Here is a 12,139-nt window from a genome sequence, read left to right as displayed (position 1 = left end):
GTGGCATTTGTTGCTCTCGTTTTCTTCCTGTGCCCCAGCAAGTTACACAATTCTCACCTGCAGAGCGACCACAGTAAGCCCCTCAAAGAGCTGCCTTTTCTTTCTGCAGCAGTGGCACAGATGTGCTTACTCTCTTGGAGGCACTTTAAATGGAAGTGCTCTGAATTGTCAGAATAACCCTTCATTCCAGCTGCAGGATGATTATTTTTGCCATCTACCTGTAACACACGCCTGCTTTTGTGCAGGACACTTGATTTAAAATATTTTAAATATTCTAAATTAGAAAATACTCCTTATAGTTTCTCTGCATTACTGCATGTATTTGAGCATTCAGCAATTGTTACTGTCAATACTGCAGCAATATTGGCAGCAGCAGAACTGCAGCCGTGGACACAACACCCTGCAAGCCCTCCATGGGCACAGCCCTCATCCCAGAGAATGAACCATCCAGCTGTGGAAACAGTTACACTTCATTCATGAAAGGAGTGCTGCTACTGTCACTTACAGTACTAGCAGTTTTTTAAACAGTTTTTTTTTAACCAGTCATACCAGGCATAATATTATTGTTCATTCTTATCATAAACTTCCTTATGAATTAGCCCCAAAACACACACAGACGTGACTGCTTTGGATTTTGGACATACGTGGAGATCCAGCATTCTGCCAGCAGAATTTTCAAGGCAAGTAGATTAGGAAACATTATGGCATTGTGAAAAACAAATAAACAAAATAGAGCTTAGCAAATGATTACATTTTCAGTTCACTCTCACAAAGTTTCTCAAGGAAGATACGGAGTTCAAATTTTCTTTTTTTTGTTGTTGTTTTGATGTTGCAATGTTCAAAACAAAGTAAAATTTTAGAAGTCAGTCAATCTTTAAATTATTTGAAATATGCATATATCAAATGCTTTGATCTAAAAAAAAAAAAAAAAAAATCACAATCAAACAAGAACCTTTTAAATTCATTTACATTCACAAAATGTACTGGTTAGCTGATTCCATACTTCCTAGTGAAAAATATTTCCTTGAAAAGTTCCCCTGAGTTGTAACCTTCAGTTCTCAGGTTACAAAAGCAAGGCAACAAAACAGAAGTCAGCAGAAATTCTGAGGATATGACTGAAATCTCCCAGAATAAAAGCATGTAACTAAAAAATAGTTACGGACAGCATGGACACACAGGCTTCTCTAATTTCATTTTTCAATCCTTCAAAAATTAGGCCCCAAATGCATTAAAATGTGAGAAAAATCAATTACAGCCCAGCTTGTACAGTGTATAGATGTTATTTTCAGACTGATAGCACTATTTTTGCAAGACAAAGGAAAAGTTTTACCTCTATTCAGTTCTACTTCTGTAGAGAAGTACTTGAATGGTTTTGACAATATTATGGATAACAGTGGTGTCCTGTGGTAAGGGAGTTTATTAATTGCTGCATACTCGAAAGCACAGACATATCATTGTTATAATAAATAACCAGCAACTTATTAACTCAAGGTTGGCCTGTTTAGTTTGCTCTTTGTCATTCAGGAGATCATTCATTTCACATTGAAATCCATAAAAAACACCTTTGGGAAGGGAAGAGTTCAAAGGGAAATAGTTTATATGGTGGCTTCAGATTGAATTTTTTTTAATTTTTATTTCCCCCCGCCACCTCAGATAACAACCCTGGTCTTCCCAGGAACTCTTTTCACGCTATTGATGTGACTGGCCTCTTTGAAGGGATCCCCTTGTGCAGATTCATTTGAAGCAGGGTACTGGAGTCCAACTTACTAGCAAAGCCTTACTTTGGCAAAGAGAAAGATGTGTCTGAATAGTGCCCTGTAGGAAAGAGATTGCCTGGTCAGGCCACCAGTAACTGTGTTGGTTTATTACATCTGTCTATGTAATTTGTTGCATATTTAGGAGAATGAGGGAAATTGGCAAATGATCTCCTTTTGGAAGTGACAGCAAAAGCCCTTCATTAGTTTCTCAACCTCACACAAAATCAAAATTGAGTTTAGTTACAATGTTTCATTTTGGTGAAATAACTAATACTGATGAATGGTGAAACACAAGGATTTTTTCCCGATTAAAAAACAATGAAATTAGAGACAAAAGTGACAGCAAATCCATGATAACATGAGACTTGGGTCTGCAGATCCAGTTATCCATAATCTGCATGTGATTAATCCTTTGGGTCATTTGCAAATTACTGCACCTTACACTACTATTTTAACCTCCTACAAAGTATCCTGTACTGACTGCAACGTTCAGAGCTGTAATAATGCAAGAGATGGAATAATCCCAGTAGGTTTGATCAGGGCCAGACTCATACAGGCATACCCCTCCTCTACACGAAGGCAACTTAGCCACCTCCAACATCTCTCCCCCATTTCTCGTCATGGCAATGTGAGCTCTGTTGAGGGGAAAAAAAAAAAAAAGTGATGTACCAATCTTCAGTGACTGTGCTTCAGCTTCAATGCTTAAAAAAAGCATTCTTTTAGGGACAAGACAGCCTCCAGACAGAAATACGAGACATCACAAATAATTTACTGTCAACTATTTTGAGTTTAAGCTTTTGAAACAGGTAGCATAAAAAAAAAAAAAAAAAAGATGTGCTACAAATAGGATGAAATGGTTGGAAAGAAACAAAAAGAAATAAAGAAATGGGAGATTTATTCACACTGGGACTTTTTTGTTTTTAATAGATATTCATTAATTAAAATTTCTGAGAAACTCATCTAATGTTTTCCAATTTTGAGAACCTGTGCTTCTTTAATCTCTTTGATCCCGAGGGCTTTGATCTGCCATGTGATGACATGACTGAGATCAGACATTTACTTTCACAGTGTGCAGAAAATGTGGAATTATTGATTCCGATAATCCAGCAGAGCAGAAAAAGGCCTTTTTATGGTGCAGAAACTGATACAGTTCTCTTCCCTCACTGCGGTACTGAACAGCTGGAAATGCAAGGCCTGAAAGCTCCTTAAAGACACCATTATTCTTCTCACATTCTTATCTTTGCTGTTACTAGCACAAGTCCTTCTCCCTTGCTGAATTACATCTAACTGAAATCCTCTGGTTTTAAAACAATAGAGTATGATACCACTAGCCACCACTTCGTGCCTTCAGAATCGTATCTTCATGATGAGAGACACAGGCTATTACAATAGAATTCAGATGATACAAATCCCAGCAAAGATTTATCCCAAGAAGTCCTTAAATTGCATTTCCAAATTCACGGGAGTGACTCAGCTTAGAGCCTTAAACCAACCACTGAAAGAAGCCTGAGGCTTAAGTCACTTTCATGCACTGTAAACACTGACAAGTCAGTAGCAAAATGGAGAAAGCTGTATTGAGTACAATGAGGTACTCCCTAAAGCAACAAAAATTTTCAAAGAAGAAATCGTAGGCCCCTTGAGAGGTACAGCAAACTACTTAGCAGGGTGGGCAGGAACACAGGGGGAAAAAAACATGATGAAGTTAATAATGTCTGTTGTCTCTGAATAATAATTAACATGGTCAACTAAAGTGCACTTAGTTGATATTTTTTCTGTACCAGTTTTTAAATGCTTTGATAACTTAACTGATACTTAGTCAATGTATAACATAACAAAACACAAATTTCTGTCTCATATTTTCCAGTTCTCCAATTACTCTGAACAGCAATACTTTCAGGCATCTGGTAGTCAGCTAGTGCTAAAAGCATGCATTGACAAAATGCTTAGAAGTATAGTTTTCTGTATTCTACCAAGAAAAGATTACATTTTGGATTTCAGGACTACTTTGTGTTGTTGATGGCCTCATGTACAATCCTCATTAATCAAGTAACAATTGCTACACCTTCTCAGTGCCACTACTATAATAATTGCCTAGTAACAATGCATTGGTATTTAATCAAATATTTAAAAAAAAAAAAAAGAAGAAGAAGAAAGGAAATGCAGTTTAAGGAATATCTCTAAAGATATTAGTAAGTAGAAGAGAAACATTGCTGCTAGAAGAAAGTCTAGGAAGAACCCCTAGTCCAGAAATCACTTGAAAAAATAAACAGAATATTAAAATAAGTCCTTTACTTACAAATTAAAGCCAAGCACATAAAACATAACCAGGAGCATGGATATTCTGATACTCATAGCACAACTAATGTCTGGAACAATTAAGAGAATTCTGGAGTCTCAAGAGAAGAAAGCAGTTCAGTGGAGCACATGAGGTATATATCATCAGAACAATCATCATGACACAAGGCATACTGGAAAGATTAGTGTTTGGCGTAGGAGGCAGCAAACCTGCTTCTGTCCTTCACAATATAAGGTAAAGGAATATCAGTAATCACACATAGGAAAAAGGTGACACAACCAACCAACCAACCGTGAGGGCCCCTGGCTATAGAACATTTATTCTCCAGGAGTAACCTTTGTCCAAGAGCCATTCTTCCTTCAGAGGCAGGCCCTTAAATGAGCCCAGGGAGGGATGGACCAAGGGTTCACCCCTTCCAGTCATGTGGAAAGCACCTGAATTGCTCTCTGAGCACCTGAATTGCACCTGTGCTTCCTGAGCCAGCCACCCCCTTCACCAGGTGCTTTATCATCAGTTCAGCCATGACGTAACAGTTTTCCCTACTATTTCCAAATCCATTAACCACTTCAATATTTTCATACTTCTGTGCTAGCTTTAAATTCATAAATTGCAATGAAGTAATGCCACAAGAGATATCTTAAAGGAATTTCAACGTCAATATCTTCTTGAGCACAGACAACAAAAGTAAAGGAACTACAGAAATAGGAAAAAGTACACAACAGCCCCACTAGATACCTTAGCCTTTTTCCAGGCTTTAAAGGTTTTATTAGCTCTGAACTATTCCGAAATTTTATTTCAGAGTCAAAGGCCTTCAAATAAAGTCTCCCACAGGCACCATGAAAAGTTTACACGTTTGGATAGGAATATCTTGCCATAAGTAGACTGAACCTTTTTAATTTGTTCTCAAATATCACTGTGTAACTTAGAGATCAATTAACATAAAATCAGACTCAAACTATATTAGGCATCATAAATTAATATCAATATTTTGAAGGACTTGTTTTAACAAATCGGTAGCTAATATAGTCCAACACATTAAGGCTGGCAGGAGAAAACAGATGTTTCAGTTGCTGAGTGGTTATGATGCAATGATTCTAAGAATGTAGGAATGGTAAAGCATATCTGAATAAGGCAAAGCAGCTTCTCAGCTAATTGTTCCACATCACACCATCCAGCTAAACTGTGGTTATTGATAGAAAGAACTAAATTGTTACACAAAGTTTTTTCAAAAGTGGTATATACGGCAGAATGGTAGGGATATTCACTTTAATTTTAAAAAGGTGAAGAACATTCCTGTCACACTGATAACAATCCTTACAAGACTTCCCACAGTATTCTTAAATTCCCTTTTTCAGTCTTCAAGTAACATTTTTATAAAATGAACTCCACTGGTATTGATCCAGAACTGGACATACTGTTCACAGAAATTAGAGAAAGCAGACAAGGCTCTGCAACAGCTTAACTCCTAAAGGAAGCTGGAAATCTTTGAGGCAAGGACAAACCCTATCAGCAAGTAGTTATAGAGCCAAAGGAGCACCTGCATTAACTCTGCATGTAGGGTATGATTCTGGGATGCTCTGCGGGGTGGCTGGAGCAGCCGTCAGCCAGAACTCACACAAAATCCAGCTGGGGCAAATTCTACTGCTTCACAATCCCAGAGCTGGAGCAAGATCTGCATTCATTTTCCTCAATAAAAATATATAAATAGAAATCCCAGCATTTCGTAGCTGTATTGCAATTAAAAAAAAGAACAAAAAAAACCATATATGCAAAGGAACATTATCTATACATATTACTCACATATATAAAGAGATGATAGAAATATCAAGGGGACAAATATAGACTTAGCACATCCTGCTCCAGTCCTAGTTTAAGAAACACTTGCTTTTGGGAAAGTGTCAAAGTCAGGGATCCTTCATAGCGTTCACAAAGAGAAATTCAGAAAAAGACAATTCCCTTCTGTTTTCCACGCCATCTGACTAATTATCATAATTGAAGTGAAGCAAAACCATAGTTTTTTAACTATCCCAACAAAATTTTTCTTAGTGCGTAGGGACCAACTCATTTCTTACTTTTATTCCACAGGAAGTTATTTTGACAAAGACGTGCTGATCACATAACATAGTAGTAATAAACCTCCCTCATTTCTAACGCTAATAGGCTGCTCATCTGTTGAAGCATGTCAATGACCAGCAATTAGCAGCCTTCTCATTTAGCTACTGTGATTACACCCATTCTTATATTAGGATGGCATTAATTGCAGCTTATACCATCTTGATTTGTGGCACGTGGTGATTAAATGTAGCAGCAGGGGGTGATGGCGGCAGCTTTTCTTACTTCCTTCACCACTAGAAAAGCTGGGAACAAGCAAAGCAAGACAATGGCTGAGACAATCCAGCTCCCTGACCTGCTATATGCTGCAGATTTCCATTTCTTCTTCCCACTCAGTCCCCTTTTCTCTAGTCAGCAAAACTCATGAGAGGATTTCTTGCTCCCTCAAATTTAACAATTACTAATTTGTTCTTAGAAAATAAAGGAGTAACTAAAAAGTAAGTTTCGTACGGTTGCATGGTTCAGTCGCAGCCTGAATCACTGACTGAGCACCCAGGGAAAGGACCTGGTCAGCCCTGGGAGCACAGGTGAAGGCAATTCAGCTGTGTGACAGGAAGGGGTGGAGCCTGGCTGCACCTCTCTTAGACCTCATTGAAGGGCTGAGCCCCACTGGGGAAGGATCTCCTCCTGGAAATCTCTCCTTGGTGAAGCTTTCCCCTGTGAACCTGGAATCTTGTGATCCTTCTGTCACTACACTTCTAGTGAAACACCTTTTCCCATCATGTTGATCTGTCCAATTGCTACAATTGTCACCTGTGTCTCTTTTATTGCTTCAGTTAAAATTCTTTATCTGTGTGAAATCCATGCATCTTTTGTCTATGAAAGGGAGAGAAAATCCCTTATTCAAACCTGGCAGAGCAGCTAGATATTCGCAATTTCATATGTATAAAAAAAAAAAAACATCTGTTACAAGTATGGTGAATTAAGACATGCAGTGAAGTTTGTTGTTTTTCAGGCTTTCCCCTTGTGAGAGCAGTATCAGCCCTGTCTCTGAAACTGAGTTCTTCATGGCTTAAACCGAAGCTTATCATAGATGTTCACTAATAACGTGCTGTTCTGAGGGTGCCTGAGGCTGGGGCTCCCTTACAGAACTGTTTATGCATAAAATTAATGAGAGCAAAATCTAAATCTAGTAATGCTGGAAATTCTCCAGTACATCCTTAAAACCAGGCATATCAAATAAGTAGTACTTGTGAGTTATTTGTGCAATTGACACTATCATCAATACTACTATTCCTATAATTATGAGTAGTACAACTCCTCTGGCTTGCAGGAATGTTGGGGAGACAGTTCACTAGCAGTGGGCCTGGGTAGGTGAGGTGGATTTGGCAGAAAAGGAAATTATTTTTCTCTAGGTTATATGTTAGTTGTGCAGTAGAGATTAGGCTCCAGAGTACAAACTTCAATAATAAGGAGAAAACAAAATAGAAAACTTGCCTATTCTGTGCTCTTTTATGGGGTAGCTCATCAGAAGGGCTTATGCCAATACACCAGCACTACTTGAACAGGTAATTTAAGATTAAAAACTATGCACATGAAAAAGGACATAAATTTGTTTCTACAATCAGCCTAATTCTGGTACTTCATACATTTTCTGTGCGTAGTTGTTGTTCTTTTAATTTCTAGCATATTTGTATTTGAACTTGTCTGTATGTTTTGTAACAGCCTGTCTTCTCGCAAGCTATTACTGGTTCATTTGAACATACACATAATGAAACAGGAGGGAGAAAGCAAAACTCCTTGCTGCCTTCTTTCCCTTGAACAGATTAACCTCCTCATGAAACACAGTATTCCCTGCTCACTGCGGAATTTATCCAGATTAGAAACCATTTTCCCTGTAAGCATAGCTGAACAGTTGCAGTATATGTGATTTATTTAAACAGTCAAGACAAGTAAGCCTGTGAGGAGGTACCTTCTTTGTGTTTTCAAATGCATTTTTCTGATGGCTTTTACTCCACTATAACTGCTCCAATCATCAGGCATGATGCCAGCATACTGAGATGAGCATAAAACCTCGTAGCACATTTTGGACTTGAGGTGAGCTGGCAGACTTTTCAACTTACAGATAATTAGAAACCTCACTAGAGAATATCTAACTTCAGAAAGAGAAGATTGTGAGTTGTTCTCAGTATGAAATAAATTGTACATAATATTTACTCACATTGATCCCTGAAGTGTGATATGCTTTGGGTTTGACAGCACTTCATCTTTCCTCTTCTTGGAGCATATGAGGAGCTGATTGACTACTTGTGATGTAGTCAAAGATAAGAATTGTTTATCCCTTTCTAATTCTGGCACAATACATGCTAATTTGACCTCTCTAGAAAAGGACCCTACTTCCTGGTTGGCTGCCTTGGAACACTGAACTGTTTACCCACTTTGTTAATTATCAGACAATCATATTTCCCTACTGTTTAGATAAATAAGGAAGAGGGATGGGAATGCGGGGGGTGAAGAACAGCTTAATGTGAAGACAAAACTTTGGACACCTTCTGCTTTTCAATATCAGATATATAAGCTGTTAGTTCACTAATCAAAACCCAAATACTTACATAATACAAATAGCTAAGTTTCAGTTGTTTGCAAAATAAATCTATCCATTTGACTGTACATTAAATGATGTGAGATCTATTTGTAAAAATGTAACTAAAATGCAATTAATGTAATTTATTATTGATGTAAGTTAGTATGGTGGGGATTTGCTTCTTTATTAGGCAAAGGGCAACACTAAGATAAAAAGTGAACAACAAGCTGCAAATAAATTCAAATGCATAATGCATGTAAATATATAACCAGCTATAATCAATAGCCAGGTATAATTTCAGGTCACTAGCATGAACTAGGTTTGTGGGTCAGATCTGTTTTGGGGAATGATGTTTTGTCTCTGATAGTCTCTAACACATAAAGAAAACTGACTTCATTTTCTAATTTTTCATTTAAGTACTGAAAATGTTAAGAACACCTATGCTTTGCTTCTCAATTCTTTACATTCCCATCTGAAAGAAAAGTAGGTTTACCTGGTTCAAAATTTGCCTTTCTTGTCTTTTTAAGGGGAAAAACTTGGGGTCTTTTTGTTTGTTTTTTATCCCTAACCTTAGACTGAATGTGTATCAACCCAAAACCAGAGGAACAAAGCGCAGCCTGTAGCAGGACTCAGGTCACTATATGCAAAATGCCAACATTTTGCTATAGCAAATGCAATCAATTGTGAATTCCAGACTGTATTTCCACTTTTTAGATTTATTTCACATCTCTGGATCAATTTAAAGCAAAATATGTAATTTAAGTATAACAATTCACAGAGCTTACAGTGTACAAAATAAGCGCGTGCATAAATCTGCTGAGGGGTAAATTGCCTGTAATTATAATGATGCAATTTTTTAAAAAGAATTTAGGAAGTCAATAAAATATTTAGTTCCGTTACAGATGGTTATTGCACTGAAGGAATATTTTGAGCTCTATTTAGTTGCTTTTAATTAAATTATGTCCTTTACAAGAAGATATAGGATTAAGAAAAGGGCACAATTAAGAGACTGAGATATTGCTTAATATTTGAATTATGAAGCGTATGTTATTTTTTGCAAATATAGTACTTGCACATGCACATAGTTCTGCAGCATAACTAATCTCCTTAGTTCATTGCAAGATGAAACTCAGACATAAATTGGAAGGAAAAAATGGTTATGGGGCTTTCAGTGTAATTTTTCTCAGTAGATTTGCATTACAATCCCTACAACTAAGCAGATGCAAGATCAGATCTGAAGGGAAATTCCTTGAGGGTCAAATGTATTCAGAACTCAGTAAAATAAAGTGCACAGTTTTACAGAGCTACGCAAGTACAGCATTATTTATTTACTTATTTGAATTCTAAATTTAAAAAAAAAAAGTCCATTATTTATACAGAAAAATCTTCTTTGCTTTTTACCAAGTGCTTTTCAATTTGGAAAGGTCATTTCATTCCAATTTAGCCAAATGTTAGTGAATAATTTAGTACCTTTTTCTGCTATCCTGTCCTATTAATTAGTTAGAACCAAACAATTCAAATATTCAAATAATAACAAATCTTTACTTATATAATAGCTTTGAGCCTGAATATTACCAATTAAAACAGTTAGTTATGAGCAAAGATGATCATAGAATCTTAGAATGGCCTGGGTTGAAAAGGACCACAATGATCATCTAGTTTCAAACCCCTGCTATGTGCAGGGTTGCCAACCAGCAGACCAGGCTGCCCAGAGCCACATCCAGCCTGGCCTTGAATGCCTGCAGGGATGGGGCATCCACAACCTCATTGGGCATCATCTTTGTGAAATGAAAATTTATGAAAAATAATCTTTTCATCAGCTTAGGTATCGCCAAAAATCTAGGCCTTCATACAACATACTACTGGGAATCTATCAGTAACCTCATTTGACAAACATAAAAGCTAAATTCTCCATTCTTGTAACTAATTTAGAACAGTGCTGCATAAAAATATGGAGAGAACAATTCACAGACACTAACTACAAACTACAGAGTTTAAAACAGCATGGCAATTCTGGGGCTCTTAGCTGGGACGCTTAAAGGATTTTACAATTTAAGTAGAACACGACAGTGGTAAGATTAGTTATTATTTGTCTTTTTCAGCCAAGTTCATCCACTTTTTTTTTTTTTTTTTTTTTTTTTTTTACAAGAGAGAAGCAAGAACAAGTGTTCCAAAATACTTTAATTTCACTCTGGAGCACAGTTCAACAAAAGCATCTAGTCTTGTAGAATTACTGTTGCTTATATCATAACTAACCTTGTCCCTAACCTTAGCATGTCTAATGATAATAAACTCATATGTAACTGTCTCTTTATCCCCTTATTGACACACTTGTTATCCAAAGTGCTAAGCTGAGATAGTGAAAACTTCCTCAAACGGAATCAAAGCCAATAAAAAAGCAAGTTGGGGGGAAAAAGGAGAAAACAAATGTGTCATTGGGGTCCCAAGAGAGAACGTTTATAGAGAACTTAAAAAACAGCATCACCAAGATGCCAGCTAGTTAGGAGAAATAAAATGAAGAATGATGCTGATGTGCGCAGGGTAATCGCATAACAATAAAAGTGGACTGATGAAATCTTGTAGACATCAGATCTTTTCTTCATAGAGCAACAGAAATCTGTTCAAGAGAATATCACTAAACGGCACTGAGCTTTATTAAACAAAAGCAAAGGAAGAGAAACTCTCTTCAGATTCCAACTGTACCCAGCATGTGTTATAATAATGAAGGGCTTCCAACTTCTTGCATTGGAAAGAAAACAGACTTGAAGACGGACTTGCAAATTATTCAGAAATGTCTCATCTTAAGAGATGGAATGACCCTAGTGTATTTTGAATTTTTACTTTGAACTGGAACTAATATTTTTCTATCATGTTGTATCAGTTTTATGCGTTTTTTTTTCTTTCTGCATCACATTATCTTATGGAGATTTTGACTGCTACTGAGCACTGAGAAGGATTTCTATACTGTGCTGGATGTTCCTTTTGCCTTTTAGAATTACTGATAAGTTAGAACAGGACCATGCAAACAAGCAGTTCAGAATTTTCATTCTTATGTGCACTAGGCTACATTTGTCAATGTCTGACTGTCATCAAGCATTATGCTGCCAATTTGTCTACTTCTGTTTCCATGAAGTTCCTCACAGCCTCCTCTTATAAAGACTTACGCTAAATAATTTTGTCATCTGCAAATCCTGCTGACCTCATTTTTTCTTCTACCCTTCATTTCTGCCTTTCCAGATAATTAATGAATACATTAAGTACTATCTATAACACAGATCCTTGGGACATACTAATATTAACCTCCTACTGAATTGAAAACTGACAGCCTAATGAATTAAATTCTCCACAGAAGAATGGTGCTGCAATGGAAATCAGGATGAGTTCAGCTTCATCCCTAACCTGAAGAAGAGGGGGGGGAAAAAAACAAACATGAAAACAACTTCAACAAGT

General features: G+C 36.9%; 1 protein-coding gene across 1 annotated transcript in view; it reads right to left on the bottom strand.

The window, feature by feature from the left end:
* HDAC11 (histone deacetylase 11) overlaps positions 1 to 12,139 on the bottom strand; it is an 80,081-nt gene that overhangs the window by 61,152 nt on the left and 6,790 nt on the right. The window lies entirely within an intron of this gene.

Source organism: Phasianus colchicus, chromosome 11 (genome assembly GCF_987193195.1).
Source record: "Phasianus colchicus chromosome 11, bPhaCol1.hap1.1, whole genome shotgun sequence".
NCBI lineage: Eukaryota > Metazoa > Chordata > Aves > Galliformes > Phasianidae > Phasianus > Phasianus colchicus.
Note: the sequence above shows the minus strand (reverse complement) of the source record. Positions and strands in the feature narration are given on the sequence as shown.